This window comes from Phalacrocorax aristotelis, unplaced genomic scaffold (assembly GCF_949628215.1).
Source record: "Phalacrocorax aristotelis unplaced genomic scaffold, bGulAri2.1 scaffold_80, whole genome shotgun sequence".
NCBI lineage: Eukaryota > Metazoa > Chordata > Aves > Suliformes > Phalacrocoracidae > Phalacrocorax > Phalacrocorax aristotelis.
Window position 1 is genome coordinate 240,537 of NW_027441280.1, and position 16,278 is coordinate 256,814.

Sequence of the window (16,278 nt, forward strand, 5' to 3'; positions counted from 1 at the left end):
TACCACGTAGCCCCATGGTTTGTTTTGTGGTGTTCCCTCCCCGGCCCCTTCCCTCCGTCGCTGGCCGTCTCGGCTCCCTGTCCCCGTGGCTTCATTCTTCCCTTTCTGCCCTGTTCTTGTCGCTTATCTTGTCTGTCTCCATCTCGCTCGGTCCAGCTTCCTGCCCCTGTTCTTCTTTCCTCCCTCGCTGTCGTGCTGCCTGCCCCAGGTTCTTTGTGCGTCTCCAGCCTGCTCCTCATCCTTCTTTGTTGGTCTGTGTCCTGCTCTTCCCCTCTCTCTGCTGCTTTTATCTCCACCTCCGTCAGGCTCCCTGTCCTCCTCTGGCCGTCCTGTTCCCTGCCTCGTGCCTTCTCACTACACGCACACACGCCCCCCCCCGCCCCCGTCCAGCCGGATGCTGCTCTTCTCTCCTCCTACTGTCCTGTGCCCTGCTCGTCACCTTTGGTGGCCTCCCCCTCTGCCCAGCAGCCCGTCGCTCCAGGAGCCAGGCGACGGACGGTCCGTTCCCTGCCAAACCGGGACAAGCGCGTGCCGTGGCTTAGCCTCAGCTGGCAACTCTGCACCAGGGAGCTGCTTGCTCGCTCCACCCTCAGTGGGCTGGGGGAGAGAGCTGGAAGGGTAAAAGTGAGAAAAATCATGGGTTGAGATCAAGACGGTTTAATAGGTAAAGCAAAAGCTGTGCGTGGAAGCAAAGCAAGGAATTAATTCGCTCCTCCTTTTCGGCGGGCAGGTGTTGAGCTGTTTCTGGGAAAGCAGGGCTCTGTCATGTGTAACGGTTAGTTAGGAAGAGAAATGCCGTAGCCCCCAAGGACTCCCCCTTCTTCCCACAGTTGGAACCCGCAGTTCGGTACGGGCGTGTAGTGCACGAGCGAGCTAGGCTACGTGCCTAGGAAGCCTCATCTCGTAAGAGCTGTAAGACACCCCCGTGTTCTCTTCAGGTGGAGGTCGGCCTAGAGTCTGGAGCTGCAGAAGAGGCAGGGAGGAGAGGAGGGGAAAGTAGCATGTGAACGGCTAAATTGTGCCAGCAGCGCTGAGAGCGAGAGTCGCGGTGAGTCCTGGGCCAGTGGGGCCCCGTTGCCTCTCTTATACGTCCTGGGCCCTCCCTGTCTCTCCCCTGGCCCCCTCTCTTTCCTTACCTGCTGCAAAATTATTTTTTTTTTGCACCCCCCCCGCACCTTCTTTCTCCGTCTCGCTCTGAGTGGCTCCCTGCCTCCCCGTCTTTTCAGTCCTCCCTCTCTCTTTCCTGTAGCCTGTGGCTACTTTTCCTTTCTCCGCCTCTCTCTGCCTGCAGTGGATTCCCCCTCAGTGCAGGGGCCCTTGGCAGTAGCGCAGGGAAGGAGCGGTGTGTCCAGAAGCCCCTGCGGAAGGAGAGGCTTTGGTCTGAGTCGATCTGCGGTAATGACGGTCGCTGTTTCCTCTTTCCCTCTCCCAGAGGCTGTGCTCAGGATGGGGTTGTCTGTCCTTCCTGTTCGTCTCTTCCTCTCTCTATTCCTTTGCACTGGTCCCTCTCCCTATTGTTTATTGTTTTGCTTCTCTGAACCTTTTTTTTATTCCCAGCATTTTCCCGTGACAGGAGCGGCGAAGAAGGGAGCGGAGTATCGGGGTATCTGTGGAGAGAGCATCGGGTGTTCTCCTGTCTTTGCGGGGCTGACCCTGAGGAAGTGTGGCACGTGGGTCGATAGCATGAATATATATATTTTGTGGGTGCACAAATCCTTTTCAGAGTGTCAGAGGGGTAAGGGTTTTGTTCTGTTCAGCGTAAACATTGTTCTGTTTGGTGTATTTGTCGAAGACGAGAGTTTAGTGGGGGAGGAAGTCAGCTCTCTAGCTGGTTTGAGGTGGGCTATACGTGTTTGTCGGTCATCTCTCTCCTGCCAGATGTTTTGAACTAGTTGTATCTGGTTTTCCTAGGGAGTCACAAAGGGGTTTGGGGCTCCCCGGTGGCGGGTGCTGTGGCCAAAAGAGAAAGCAGGGTCACAGAGTGCTTCATTTACGGGGCTGGCCTCGGACATCTCCTGCACAAACTTCTGGTATGTAGTGATCGGGATTCGATTTCCTGAAGAAGGAGAGGATGATGGAGCTCATTATAAGAGCATAATCATTTTCTCTTCCTTTGGCAGTACGGGCACCCGAGGGCCAGCCTGCTTTTGAGGAACAGCATGAGGATGTCGGTGTCGACGCTCAGCAGTGGAAGGAAGCTTCTTTTGGAGGCCAAGAAGATGAAGTAGAGTGCGTATTTGTTGTGTTTGATTTTCATTGCGGGGATGGGGAGGGGTGGGACATGCAAAACGCGGTCCTGGGCAGGGGAGGTTTCTGATGTGGGAGGCCGTGAGAGAGACCATGGACGCTGCTGGACAGGCGTTAGAACCCGTTGCTCAGGTTGGACGGACCCGGCAGAACCACCGCACCATCTTAAGTAATGCCTGCTCACGTACTGAGATTTTAGTAGTTGCCCCCGCATCAGCTTTGGCTTTTCCTCGTCGAGCTTGTGTTTTGGCAAGAAGCGTCTTTCGTTAAGCGTTTGGGTCTAAGGGGTGTCCGTGAGGCTACGTGGTGCCCATCCCCATGAGATTTTGTGACCATCAAGTGATATTCAGCATCCATCTTATGCCCGTCTCCTGTAACTACTCTGCAGTTTTCGCTTAAGGCTTGATAGCGCAGCGTTAGCTGAGGGCGGCATTTACCCCGCTGGCCCCTCCACGCCGACGGCGTTTCCCCTGCCGGCCGCTGTCCGTTCCCTGTAACTGTGACTCTTGTCCCGGCAGAACCTTTGCCAAAGCCACCTTTGTGCTCCACAGCAGTCTGTTTTCTGTCTCGAGTATGTTTCTTTTCGGTATCCGATACCCCAGAGCTGTGTACCGTTGGCTCATGTCTCTCCTTGAGCTTCTGCGAGAAGAGAGAGCCTTCATCTGTTTTTATCGATGCGTCTCCTGGGGTGTTTTTTTGTTGTCCTTTACAATTTAGTTTTGTCCCAGCTATTGAGGTGTTAATTTAACTGCTTCATACAGTTCCCGATACGCTTGTGTATTTCCACGTTTCTTTTCATGTTTTTTGTCCTTTGAGACTGATCCAGTTCTGTTAAGGGACTGAGCGAGAGAGAGCGTTGAGGTGACTCCGAATGGTTGATGGTTTTACAGTAAATGATTGACTTTATAACCAGAGATATTTTTTGAGAAGGGGTTCTTAAAAGATTTCGTTCTGCTTTGCCATTCCGCTGGGGTAGATGAGCCCCAGCCTTTTTTCGGGAGGCTCATTCTGCTCCTGGGCTTCTCTGGTACTGTTCCTTGAGTTGGTTGCAGGTTTTGAGCTGTCTAAGCTCTTTGGGTAGGTGTGTTTTGACATTCAGAGATGGGGAGGTTTCTGGCTGAGGTAAGAGATTAAGGAGCAGTCAAAGTTGAGCAGCAGATATATATTAGAAAGTACACTTGTACGAGCTTTTGTTTTTCCTTGGGTCAGTAAGTTTGTGTTGGGTGTTCAGGGGTAGCAAGATGGTCTGATAGATTGTTTTGGATTATTTGGTTTTGTGGGGGTGTTATGGTTTTGTCTGGGTTTTTTTGTTTGTGGTTTGTTGTTCTTTTGTGTGTGTGGTAGGTTTTTTTGTTTGGTTGTTTTGTTTTCCCGGAATTTTATGACTTGACCAAAGATAGAAGCTTATATTTTTTCCACCGGTTTTGCCTGTGTGTTGTGCAAGTTGTTGACGTTATCTCTCAATAGGACTGATGGTGAGATGCTGCGGTAGGGGTTAGGGTGAGCGTGTTGTACGTGTCTGTATATGGAGCTCTAGCCTTCCTTCAGAAAGCAGCAGGGGCGTAATGCATAGTGTGTGTCGGTGTACGGGACTGCTCGTCGCCTTTCCCGATCGCCCGCAGAGTACCACGTTGTCCCGAGAACCTTTGCAGCTTGCGGCAGGTCCCTTGTAGATTATAAGCATCAGGGCTTCTGTTATTTTGTGGGCCTGTAGAGAGCACGGAGTCTGCGGGAAGCCGGAAGGTGGGAGGTGCTCGCAGAACGCGGGGCAGAGGTGGGAAGGGCAGCTCCCGAGGAGCGGCTGACAGAGGGGCTTTAGGGGTGCAAATACAGGGCAGGAGCTGTCGGGAAGGAGTGAGGTTCCTTCCCTGACAGTTCAGGAGGAGAGGAGGGGTTTTTGAAGTCTTGGTACCGGGGGATGGTTGGGAAAGGGGTGTTTAAGTGTTAGCTAATGGCCGCGTTCTGTGTGCAAGCAGCCTCCAGTAGCCCAGTCTCCTTCCCCGTATGTGTCAGCGCGGCCACTCGAGCGTGCTGTCTGCCGAGAGGTTCTCCACGCGGCTGTTCATGGAGTCGCTCAGGAGTGAGTTACCTACAAAGGGAGTGTGTGTCACTACACCAGCCACGCCCGTTTGCTTCCCCTATTGCTTTTGGCATTTGCCCTATCGGTGTCCGCCTGTGCTTGAGTCATCTGACACGAACTGTAATTTTTGTGTGTTGCGTGGTTTGACTTTTTCTTGCAGTTCAAGTAATAGGTCTAGGGTTAAGCAGGACAATTGAGTGAGGCGTGACAGCAAAGGCGAGCAGATGGCGTCGTGTGCTGTGACGGGGCAGGCTGTGAGGTCACTCGTCTGGGATTTCTGCCTTTGGGGTCTCTGTGTTGCCGAACAAGTCAGTCAAAAGGATTTGTTTGTTTTGCGTGGTGAGCTCTTGCTTTTGGAAAGCAGTGTCTAATATCTGTGTGCCTCTCCGTATTTCCCCAGAAGTGGGCCCAGCATTGAAGGTGACGGTTCCCCAGCCATCGGGGACGGACCGAGTACGTGAGCAGGCGCCTGACGCGGCCACTGACCCGGGAGGCACGGACTGGGAGGTGAGCGGAGCCGTGTTGGCACGGTAGGGGAAAGGATGAGTCTGGAATGTGGCTGTTGGTGGAGATGCATGGCAGGGAGCCGGACACGGGAGGGAGGGGGCGAACAGAGCATCGTGAGAAGGTAGGTCAGCACGTGACAACGGAGGGGTCGTGCAGTGCGAGCACCTATGTGACTAGTTAATGAAGGGACTCACAAAACTATATGCAAAGCGGGATGTCTGCCCCGAGCTCATCGGGCAAGGTGAGCGATGAACAGGAAACCGTAGCAGCTGTTATTTTTGAGGTGTGGAGTTGTTTGTGAGCGGGCGGCCGCTTCCAGGCGCAGCGGTCACCTTGTCTCTCTGGTTCTGTAGGCACCGTAGGTGGCGGCGGCCACGACATCCAGCCTCATTAGAGCGTGGGGGAGCGGAAGTTCACGGCGCTTCCGAGGAGGCTGTTGTTGCAGAAGTGGCCGGCGTTGAGTGGTGTGACGCTGAGTGATGGCACCGCACATTTGGAGATGAAGAGTATCCGTGTGACCACAGCCCCATCCTACATAGCCTGTGTGGCCTTCTTAAAGGATGGCTTTTGAGCCCCCGGATTTGGAAGGGAAGCTGAGGGGCCGATGCTGTCTTTGTGCAGGTGGCCGGTCGGTTGGGGGAAGCGCAGGTGGGGCAGGCAAGGGTTGTAAAATCAGTGGAGGGTACCGTTCAGAGACCGGACACGTTTGGGCCGAGAGAGGTTGTGGTGTCCTTTCTGCAAAACAGAAGCATCTGCCAGGCAGGGGAGTTCCTGCCTGTGCTTGTGCTGTTGTGTGGATTTTGTAGTCTGTTCCTTACTGTACTTGGGTCTCGATGTGTCTGTTGTTCTCCGTGCTGAGCAGGCACCTAGGTAGCAATATTGAGGGTTTTGCAAGCCCTGGCTCATCGGCATAATGGTAACCGAGAGCTTCCTTTCTCGCATTTTAAGTCTACTGCATAGATTTGTCTTGTGTCTGAAATATTAGACCTTTATAGAAGGTCATCTTTTTGCGGCGGTGATTAAGGCGGCCTCAGTACTGCTGCTGAAGAGCAGTCTGAATACGCAGAGCCCTTTTCTGGGACCTGTTCCCTGCACCTGTACGTTCTGAGGTCTTTAAGAGTGGCTTGTCGCTCGTGCATCGTCCTAGTTGTGGGTATATGGTTTCATCGCAGGTGATGATGGTACGTGACTTCTCTGCGGATGCTATAGCTTCTTCCTCGCTGCCGTATAGATCTTCTCGCCCGGTGGCATCTCTGGGCCGGAAGTCCGTCGTCTCGGTGAGAGTTTTCTTAGGTGCCTCGATCGCGTCGCTTGTAGTATTTGTGAGCGGTGTCGGTCCGTGCACGTCGATGCCTGTGTCAGAGCTGCTCCGCCTGGGGGTGTAGCAATGGTAGAGCGGAGGAAAGAATAGCAATAAGAGTATATGGTTAATGTTAATATGCATAGACTGTTTTGGCAACGCCCGTACAACCCTCGTCGGAGCGAGTGGCCGTTGGCAGCGGGCGAGGATGGTAATTTCCGGGGTGTTTTGTGGGTGCCGAGGGGATGACCGTAGCTGCCTGGGAGAGGCAGCTAGAGTGCTAGCTGAGCAGAGGGCACCTCTCAGCTGTTCAAGCTTGTACGTGCGTGGGGCTTAACATTTGATTGAAGGTATTTCCTTTAATGGCATGCAGTAGTTGGGCTCTAGATGGTATTCCTACGTGGAAGCAAGACCTGTGGAATGGTTAAGCTGTTGCTGTGCGTCCAGGTGACTTGTTCTATCATGCTGTTCTTGCAGAGGATGAAGATGGAGCTGTGCAGGGTGATGGAGCAGAGCTGAGTAGAGCACACTAAGGCAGCGGGTCCGTGTGCGGGATTAAAGGGAAGATGCGACCGAAGGCTATTTGAGGAGCATTTCAGGCGAGCTGGGTCGCAGTGAGGGGGCGCATGGGGCTGGTGACTTTGTTCTCTTTGCTCTCAGGAGCACAGCGCTATCCCTAGGGGCTGGCAAGGTCCTAATTGTGGGGCCGGCGCCCATCGGGTGCTTCTTTTTGCGTTACAGTTTAAAGCGTGGATCGCTCTGATGTTTGAGGAGTTTCTGGGCAGTTGTCGTCTGCGGCGTCGTTCCCAGATGCGTGAACAGCTCTGCTCTGTCGCTGTCTGTTTTCAGGGAGCGTGATTTCTTCCCTGCATCCTTACGTTCTTAGGTCTTGTAGCTGGGCTTCTTGTGCCTCCTCCCTCTCAGTTTTGAGAGGAACTTCTTGTCACGGGCCCTGACGCTCTTCTAATCATTTTGGATCTCGTTAGGGCCTCCTTGCACCACTGTCAGGGTTCTGCAGGTCTTGTTGCTGGACGAGCTCTTCCGTCCAGTTGTCTCTGTGTTTGCCGAGAGCGTTCTCTCGTCTTGGAGGCGCGCAGTTTGTAGTGTTTCTCATAGCGTTGGTGTGTGCGTTTTGTGAGTTTGGCTCGGAGCCGCCTTGCTGGCCGTGTAGAGTCGGGTAGGTGGCACAGCGATGAGAGCTTAGGGTTCATCTGTTGCTATGCTAAGGCTGTTGGGGGAAAGGTGGTACCGTCATCTCGGATGGAGTGGCCCTCCTCAGCAGGCAAGGACCGTAATCACCGTGACGTTTTGTGGGCTCGGAGGCCGTGACCGTGGCTATCTGGGAGAGGCAGCTAGAGTTCAGCTGAGCAGATTACCTCTGCAGGGCGTTCAAGCTTGTACGTGCGTAGGGCTTCATGTTTGATGTCATATGTTTGTTTTTAATGGCAGGTTATAGTCGGTGTTCAGGAACAGTTAAGGTACTGCTGTGCAACCAGGCGACTTGTTTCGTATTGGTTTTGGAGATGCCGAGGGACGAGTCGTGCAGGGCGACGGAGGGGAACTGAGGGGACCGATGTAAGCGGGTGAGTCGGTGCGTGGTGTATATAGAGGGAAGATGTGACCGATGCCTCTGTGACTCCATTGCTCCTTGCGTTTGTCTTTTGTTTTGGTTTTGAAGTAGCGTAGCAATGAGCAAAGGAGGCAAGTCGAGCAAGGCGAGTGGTGATTGGTGGGCTGAAGTAGCAGCTCTTTTCTGAGGTGTTGTGTTGCTGGTGAAGTTATAAGCAACGCGTGTCGTTTGGGTGTTACGGACGGCGGGCGAGGTGCCGTGTTCAGCTGCAAGTGACGTAGGCCGGGTGGGAGGCTGTCGAGGGAAAGGGGTGCGAGACGGGGATCGGTGCGGGCAGGCTGTGGCATCGGGCAGCATCTCAGGAGGTGCCTTTTCGCTTGGCTTTTTGCAGGTGCCGCTGGCAGGCTCGGAGTGCTGCTGCCGCACGCCTATGAGAGGTCTGAGAAGGTGGGGCAGCGGCCAGCATCTAAGACCAGAGAATGCTGTGGTCCGTCGTCGAGCTCTTCAGTTTTGTAGGTAACACGTGGGCCGTCTTTGGAACGGCGTATGAGCATTAGAAGTGAGCTGGGTAGTAATGAGGAAGTCACGGGGCGGTGATTTCTCACGAGCGTAACGGTAGTTTACTGTGTGTTGATACGTTTGGTGCCACAAGCGATGACGGAAGCGGGGTGTGATGCTGGAATCTGTGCAGAGCAGGTGAGCCGATGGGCATGTTCGTTTTGATGAGGGGGGCGCTCTGGAAGAGATCTGTGTTGACCTGTGTGATACTTATTGCTGGCTCTGGGTTTTTTCCTTTTTTACATGATGAAGAGGCACCTGGCCACTGCAAGAATATCCTGGTTAGCTGGTGTGTTTCTTGTTGTGAAAGGATGCATAATCTGACCCATCTGAAAGCCCCACAGTGTGACTTTTGTTAGGAAGAGATTTTGAAAAATTGAGATATTTCTTATTCAGTGAGGTTGCATTCTATGAACTTGCCATCAGAGTGCATCTTAGAGACAGTGTCTTTGTCAGCAGAACTCATCAGCACGAGACTTGCAAAGTATTGCTTTTTTTTAAAGATAAAAAAATCCATGGTCCTTGCGGAGATCCAAGCACAGCACATACTCCAAAGGTTGATGGCATTGGTAGTGCTTGGGTTCTCAGTTGTAACAGTCGAGATACCATAAAATGCGGTTCCCCTGCATGCTTCGGTACAGCCGAACGCATTAGCAGGTCTGCCGGTCCTTCTTGGTAGCCCCGTGTATTGCAACACTGGGGATTTGATTTGTGTGGTTTTTTTGTTGTGGTATTATTTTTTTCCCCCCCCCAAAAAAGTAAAACTGTATCGGGGATCTCTTCACTCACCGATTCTTCTGTCATAAATGAAAGTTTAAAAAAAAGCTAACATCGTCTGATTTACGACGTGACTTGCGCTCTTTCAGCTGTAACTGCCAAGCAGATGTAGGGTACGATTTGTTAGGTGTACTTAAGCAGGTAGGTATTTGTTGTAAATATTTAATGAGGGGCGACTGAATGTTGTGGGGGGGTGTTTCCTGCCGGTATTTTGAGGGAGCGCTCTTAAGTACTTTATTTCAGTCTCGCTTTCGACGCGCGTTTCCCTGGCAGTTCAGCAGCATCTCTTGGGCGGGGCAGCCGGGCGGACGTCCCTCCCGACTCCGTAACACGCCAAAACCCCCCAGTCACGTTGCTGCTGTGTATTTTGGAGATAGATAATCTTATGGCGGGCGTGAACGGCTGTGCGAGTTGAATGAACGCAGAAGGAAAATGGAAAGCTTTTAGAGCCTAGACGCTCATATTGGATGTGCGTAAACACGCGCCCGCCTTCTCAGCACAAAGTGAATTACTGAGATTTATTCTTAATTTTTTACGTTACTCTTTCAAGTTTGACACGCTTCACTTCAGGCTTCGTGGAGCCAGGCAGCAAGACGTGCGGCGGCAGGGCGAGGGCTGTAGCTGCTGCGGTGGGTCTGTAAGCGGAGGTTCCGGTTCCGGTACAACTTTGCCCCGCAGCCTCACGGGGTTATCTCCCCGCAGCGGTGCCGTAAGGAAGGGATGAGACGTTTTCCAGCACCAGCCAGAGCGTTCAGTGTTACGCGAAGGATCTGTTCAAAATGGTATCGGTTAGTCTTAATACCGTTTTCAAGCGTTCCAATCACTCTAGCTTTTAAAGGATGTGTTGTGTTTTGACGTGACCCGTTTGCCTGGAATCTTGCTGCGGCTCAATTTCCTTCCTACCCCTTATGCTGACTGAGCTCCTCCATTTTCTTCTGTGCTATTTTCTTAACGTGCTGAAATATAGTTTGGGATTTCTGTTTTTCAGATGTCGTCTAAGTGTCTCGTGATGCTCAAGAGATGCCTGCCGGTCGTTAAGCGTGGTGAAGGTAAGGGGCCATCCCTCGGCCTGGAGGCTCCTGGCTCTGTCTCCAGCGGGTGCCCCGCAGGTGCGGCCGCGAGGGCTGCCCGGTGGGGAGAGTCGGGGCCCCCAGGGACCGGGGCTGTTTGTCACCCCGGGGAGCCCGTCCCAGTGCGGGAACATGTCCGAGCGGAGCCCGAGAGAGACGTGACACCGTCCTCTGGCACGCTCCTGCTCTGCCGTGGGGCAGCCGCCAGCCTGCGGACAGGGGCTGGGGGGGCTGCAGCTGTTTGGGGGGGCTGCCCCACCTTTTAGATTTTAGCAGAGCTCCCCCTTTTCTGGGGGGTGTGGGAGGGGTGTGCGTGTACCTTTGTAAATGGCACTATTAAAGTAATGAGCTGCAGGTTGGAGCAGGTTCCCTTGTTTAGTGCCCTTCTTGGGGGTGAATAAAATTGGGGGAGTCCTGGGGGGGGTGTGACGATGTCATGTGGGGTGCCCCGGTGTCACTGGGGGAGCTGATAATGCGTCAGAGGAACAGGTGAGTGGGGGCGTCATGTAGGGGTTCCCCCCCAAAAAGGGGGGTTACAGCCCCAAAATGCCTGAAAATTCAGGGGGGCTATTACAAAAACCTCTTATATATATTGACATGTGTAATATTAATTTATAGATGCATAAAGGGATTTTGAGATAAGAACTTATCTCTCCTATATTATATAACGGATTTCGGGATACAAAAATTCTGCATCGAGATGCAGGGTTTTAAAACACAAAAGTAACTCGACCGTCTATATATCTAGATCAAAAAATAAAGGAGTTTAAAGTGAAAAGGATAGATGAAGGAATTCAAAGCAGAAGAAAGTCTGACTAGAGCGAGCATCTACGCTTAGTGTGTGTTACATAGTCTAAGTAGATGTGTAATCTAAATAGAGGTTATATAGAGTGAAATAAGCCGAGGTATAACTGTAAGTAGATGTCTAAATAGAGAAGTCGAAAAAGATTGAAGTGTCAAAGGGTAAGTAAGCAGATAGCTAGCCTAAATAGCTGTTTTATGTACGTGTTAATATGGAAGTCTAAACAGGTATGTGTAAAGAGATATTCTGTGTAAGTGTAAATAGCCTAAATAGGTGTAAGTGTAAATATAATAGCTAAGTCTAAACAGATGTTGTATGTAAATGTAAAACAGATAGTCTATATAAAATATAGATGTACTCCGTAAGGATGTGTAAGTAGACACATAGTGCAAATGTCTATGCTATGTAAGGTTTTAAAATGCAAAGAAACCACGTTGATAGAGATGTTTATAGAGAAGATTTAAAAATTAGACACACAGCCCACCCCCCAATCAACTGAAGGCACAAAAGCGCTTTCAAATGCTGCCCCTTCCCCGTTCTCCTTCTCCCATCCCGATTTGGGGCCGATTCCCCCAAATGGGGACTTTCCCCTCTGGGGCTGCGTAGGCAGCCTGGGAGCTGCTGCCAGGGCAGACACACACTCCAAAGCCCCTGAGTCTGGGTCTGCAGTGGGGGGTGAAAAACCCCAAACAGGTTTGGGGGAAAGACAACAATTCGGGGCTCTTGGGAAAGCCCACTCCTGCTGGGTTTGTGCAGTTGGAAAGGAGGGGGGTAAAAAAAGCGGGGGTGGGGGGGCGGAACCCTGCTAACCATTCTCATGCACAAAAGCAAAAAATCGCCAATTTCAATGTTGTGGAAAGGGTGAAAAAAACCCGGAAGTGAACCGTTTGGAAAAGCAATCCCAACTTTTACCTTATGGAAAAGCAAAAAAAAAAAAAAACCCCAAACGGACAAAACCAAAGTAACCCGAACGACAACAAAAAAAGCCAAAACATCCAACCGGAAATCACCAAAACTAAATAAACCCACCGAAAACCCTAAACTGGGGAAAATTTGGGGTGAAACACCGGCAGTTTGAGGGGCATTGCTGGGGCTTCTCTGGAATGGATTCTCCGGAGCGGGTCAGTTATCTGGAGCGGATCATCTGCTGCAGGTTAGCCCAGGTGAGTTGCCCGTTGTGGATTATCCTGGGGGGGACCCCCTGGTGTCAGTCATCCCCATGCATGTTCCCCGTGGCGTGTCTGCCCAGACATGCCCCTGTCCAGCGGTGTCCGCCTCCTCCCCCGCCCTCCCTCTGCGTGTGTCTGTGCCCTCCCAAACGCTTTCCCCTGACATGGCCCCCCCGCATGACTTTTTTTTCCCCGGTGACGTCCTCCCTCTCCCTGGCCTCCTGTTCTGTGCTCGCTGAAGCCTTGTGCTTACGCAGGATGAGCAGAGCAGGGTGCTGGCAGTGCAGAGGCGAGGCGAGGCGCTGCCAAGCCAACGAAGGCCAAGGCTCAGCAGCGCACAAGTCCTTTGCAGGTCAGCCACTGGCACCTGGTCTGCCTGGCTGCCCCGTGCCCTGACGCACAGCTGCCCCCCTCACCCCAGGCAGCCTGCCTTCGGAAGGGCAGCTGTGTTCCCCTGATTGATTTTCTTCTTTAACCCTCTAGGACCTGTTGACTTGCTGCTCTCCCTGTCACAGCCCTGATGCCGCAGGCCTACAGCAACTGATGGGGCTCACTCCGGGGGGGTGGGGGGTGGGAAAGGGGACCTTTCTCCCCAGGTCGTTTGTGCTGCTTCTCCTCCCTAGGGCGTGGGGTGGGGGTGAGTGGGGCAGGAGCGAGGACGGTAACGGCCACCTGATTTTTAAAGCAGTCGAGACGGAAGGACTAAAATGCTCGAGGCACTTTGGTGGTGGGCGGTGCGGAGGCAACGACTGACACTGCTGGGGCTGCGGGAGTGGGGAAGGTGCAGAGAAACATGAGCTCTGCGCACGCAGTAACAGTTCCGTTATCCCGGCGAACGTCACCCAGAGGCGGCGCGGGTCTTGCCCCAGAGAAGAGTCACGGACGTCGTGCCGCTGCCGCCGTGCTGTGCTACGGCAGCCGGGAATCGCGCATGCGGAGTGGCGATGGTGGACCCTGCTGACACCGTGCGGCCAAAGTGGGGTACTGCACCCGGAACAGACGCATGCGCAGTGGCGACGACGTGTCACTGCTCGCTGCTGCCACCGAGCGACCGAACCGCGGAACAGCACGGGCGGGCCAGCTGCGCTACCCTGCTCGCGGCAGTCACCGAGCGATCAAAACCGGGTACTGCAGACGGGCAGCCGCCCGTTCCCGAGGGTGAAGTTTTTTCGCTGGTCGCTGCTGCCACCGTGCAAGCAGATGCCGGTACTGCAGCCAGGCAGTTCCGTATGCACTGTGGCGCTTTACTTTCTGCCCCTGCTTCCACCGACCGCCCAAACGCTCGCAGTGCAGGTGGGCAGCCGCGCATGCGCAGTGGCGCCTTTTTGTGCTCGCTGCTGCCACCGTGCGATCAAACCGCGGTACTGCAGGTGGGCGGCCGCGCATGCGCAATGGCGCCTTTTGTGCTCGCTGCTGCCACCGAGCGACCGAACCGCGGAACAGCACGGGGGGGAGCTGCGCTACCCTGCTCGCGGCAGTCACCGAGCGATCAAAACCGGGCACTGCAGACGGGCAGCCGCCCGTTCCCGACGGTGAAGTTTTTCCGCTGGTCGCTGCTGCCACCGTGCAAGCAGATTCCGGTACTGCAGCCAGGCAGTTCCGTATGCACAGTGGCGCTTTACTTTCTGCCCCTGCTTCCACCGACCGCCCCAATGCTCGCATTGCAGGTGGGCAGCCGCGCATGCGCAGTGGCGTCTTTTCTGCTCTCTGCTGCCACCGTGCGACCAAAGAGCGGTACTGCAGGTGGGCGGCCGCGCATGCGCAGTGGCGCCTCTTTCTGCTCTCTGCTGCCACCGTGCGATCAGACCGCGGTACTGCAGGTGAGCAGCCGCGCATGCGCAGTGGCGCCTTTTTGCTCTCTGCTGCCACCGTGCGATCAAACCGCGGTACTGCAGGTGGGCAGCCGCGCATGCGCAGTGGCGCCTCTTTCTGCTCTCTGCTGCCACCGTGCGATCAGACCGCGGTACTGCAGGTGAGCAGCCGCGCATGCGCAGTGGCGCCTTTTTGCTCTCTGCTGCCACCGTGCGATCAAACCGGGGTACTGCAGGTGGGCAGCCGCGCATGCGCAGTGGCGCCTTTTCTGCTCTCTGCTGCCACCGTGCGATCAGACCGCGGTACTGCAGGTGCGCAGCCGCGCATGCGCAGTAGCGCCTTTTTTTGTGCTCGCTGCTGCCACCTTGCGATGAAACCGCGGTACTTCAGGTGGGCGGCCGCGCATGCGCAGTGGCGCCTTTGTGCTCTCTGCTGCCACCGAGCGACCAGACCGGGGTACTGCAGGTGGGCAGCCGCGCATGCGCACTGGCGCCTTTTTGTGCTCGCTGCTGCCACCGAGCGACCGAACCGCGGAACAGCACGGGGGGGAGCTGCGCTACCCTGCTCGCGGCAGTCACCGAGCGATCAAAACCGGGTACTGCAGACGGGCAGCCGCCCGTTCCCGACGGTGAAGTTTTTCCGCTGGTCGCTGCTGCCACCGTGCAAGCAGATGCCGGTACTGCAGCCAGGCAGTTCTGTATGCACTGTGGCGCTTTACTTTCGGCCCCTGCTTCCACCGACCGCCCAAACGCTCGCAGTGCAGGTGGGCAGCCGCGCATGCGCAGTGGCGCCTTTTTGTGCTCGCTGCTGCCACCGTGCGATCAAACCGCGGTACTGCAGGTGGGCGGCCGCGCATGCGCAATGGCGCCTTTTGTGCTCGCTGCTGCCACCGTGCGATCAGACCGCGGTACTGCAGCTGGGCAGCCGCGCATGCGCAGTGGCGCCTTTTTGCTCTCTGCTGCCACCGTGCGATCAAACCCGGGTACTGCAGGTGGGGGGCCGCGCATGCGCAGTGGTCCTCTTTGCTCTCTGGTGCCACCGTGCGACCAAACCGCGGTACTGCAGGTGGGTGGCTGCGCATGCGCAGTGGCGTCTCTTTCTGCTCTCTGCTGCCACCGTGCGATCAGACCGCGGTACTGCAGCTGGGCAGCCGCGCATGCGCAGTGGCGCCTTTTGGCTCTCTGCTGCCACCGTGCGATCAAACCCGGGTACTGCATGTGGGGGGCCGCGCATGCGCAGTGGTCCTCTTTGCTCTCTGGTGCCACCGTGCGACCAAACCGCGGTACTGCAGGTGGGTGGCTGCGCATGCGCAGTGGCGCCCTTTTGCTCTCTGCTGCCACCGTGCGACCAGACCGCGGTACTGCAGGTGGGCAGCCGCGCATGCGCAGTGGCGTCTCGTCATGCTCTCTGCTGCCACCGTGCGATCAAACAGCCGTACTGCAGGTGGACAGGCGCGCATGCGCAGTGGCGTCTCTTTCTGCTCTCTGCTGCCACCGTGCGATCAGACCGCGGTACTGCAGGTGGGCAGCCGCGCATGCGCAGTGGGCCTTTTTGCTCTCTGCTGCCACCGAGCGACCAAACCGCGGTACTGCAGGTGGGCAGCCGCGCATGCGCAGTGGCGCCTTTTTCTGCTCTCTGCTGCCACCGTGCGACCAAACTGCGGTACTGCAGCCAGCAGCCGTGCACGGGCTGTAGCGACATTTTGCCGCGCTCACTTCTCCACGCCACTTAGTGACCCCCCCGCACGCTACGTGGTGACGTCACCGTGGGGGCCGGAACCGTGTAGGCACAGCCCCTAGCGACAGGTGTTGACCCCTTGCGATAGCCCGTTGAGGGCGGTCCTGATACCCCTCGCCACGCTCTTAGCAACGGGCCCTGCCCCCGGCGATGGGCAGGCGGGCCGTCTGATGTCCGACCCACCTGGCCCCACCCACCCACTTTGGTGCTGTGCGGTGCACTTTGCTCTCTGCTGCCACCCTGCGAGCCTTCATCCCTCGGGGGGGGCTCGGCCCGCCCCTTTTGCGGGGCGCTGTGGGAAGGGCGGGGGCGGGGCCCGGGGGTCGAAGAGCCCCAGCCGGGGCTCGGGCAGCTCTTGCTGCCCCTGGGCTTCTCTGCCGTCGGTGCTCCCGTGTTCCCTCGGGCGGTCGCAGCTTTGGGGCTGTCTCAGCCCCCCGGGCAGGCGTGCTCTGGCGTTTAGAGAAGCGGAGGCGTTGCCTGAGGTAAGGATTCCAGAGCTTGGCACTCTTTGGCAGCATCTGTACTAGAAAGGTCCCTTGTGGCCTGCTTTGCTTTTTTTCTCCCGGGATGTTGTTTCGGGCGCTGAGGGGGCGGTGAGACGGTTTAGTGGTATGGTGTTCTGTTTGGGGTTTGTTTTTTGCTTTGCTGG

The 16,278-nt window shown here is 55.4% G+C and overlaps 1 long non-coding RNA gene across 2 annotated transcripts; it reads left to right on the forward strand.

The window, feature by feature from the left end:
- The first annotated feature begins 1,557 nt into the window (after positions 1 to 1,557).
- LOC142051232 (uncharacterized) lies at positions 1,558 to 10,472 on the forward strand. 2 transcript variants are annotated; one of them, XR_012658362.1, is made up of 6 exons: positions 1,558 to 1,735; positions 1,912 to 2,030; positions 2,121 to 2,229; positions 4,728 to 4,834; positions 8,096 to 9,821; positions 10,028 to 10,472. It is a non-coding gene; the product is annotated as an uncharacterized LOC142051232 (long non-coding RNA). The 2 variants fall into 2 exon arrangements; XR_012658363.1 differs by lacking the exon at positions 8,096 to 9,821 and having other exon boundaries at positions 1,573 to 1,735.
- Positions 10,473 to 16,278: the final 5,806 nt, after the last annotated feature.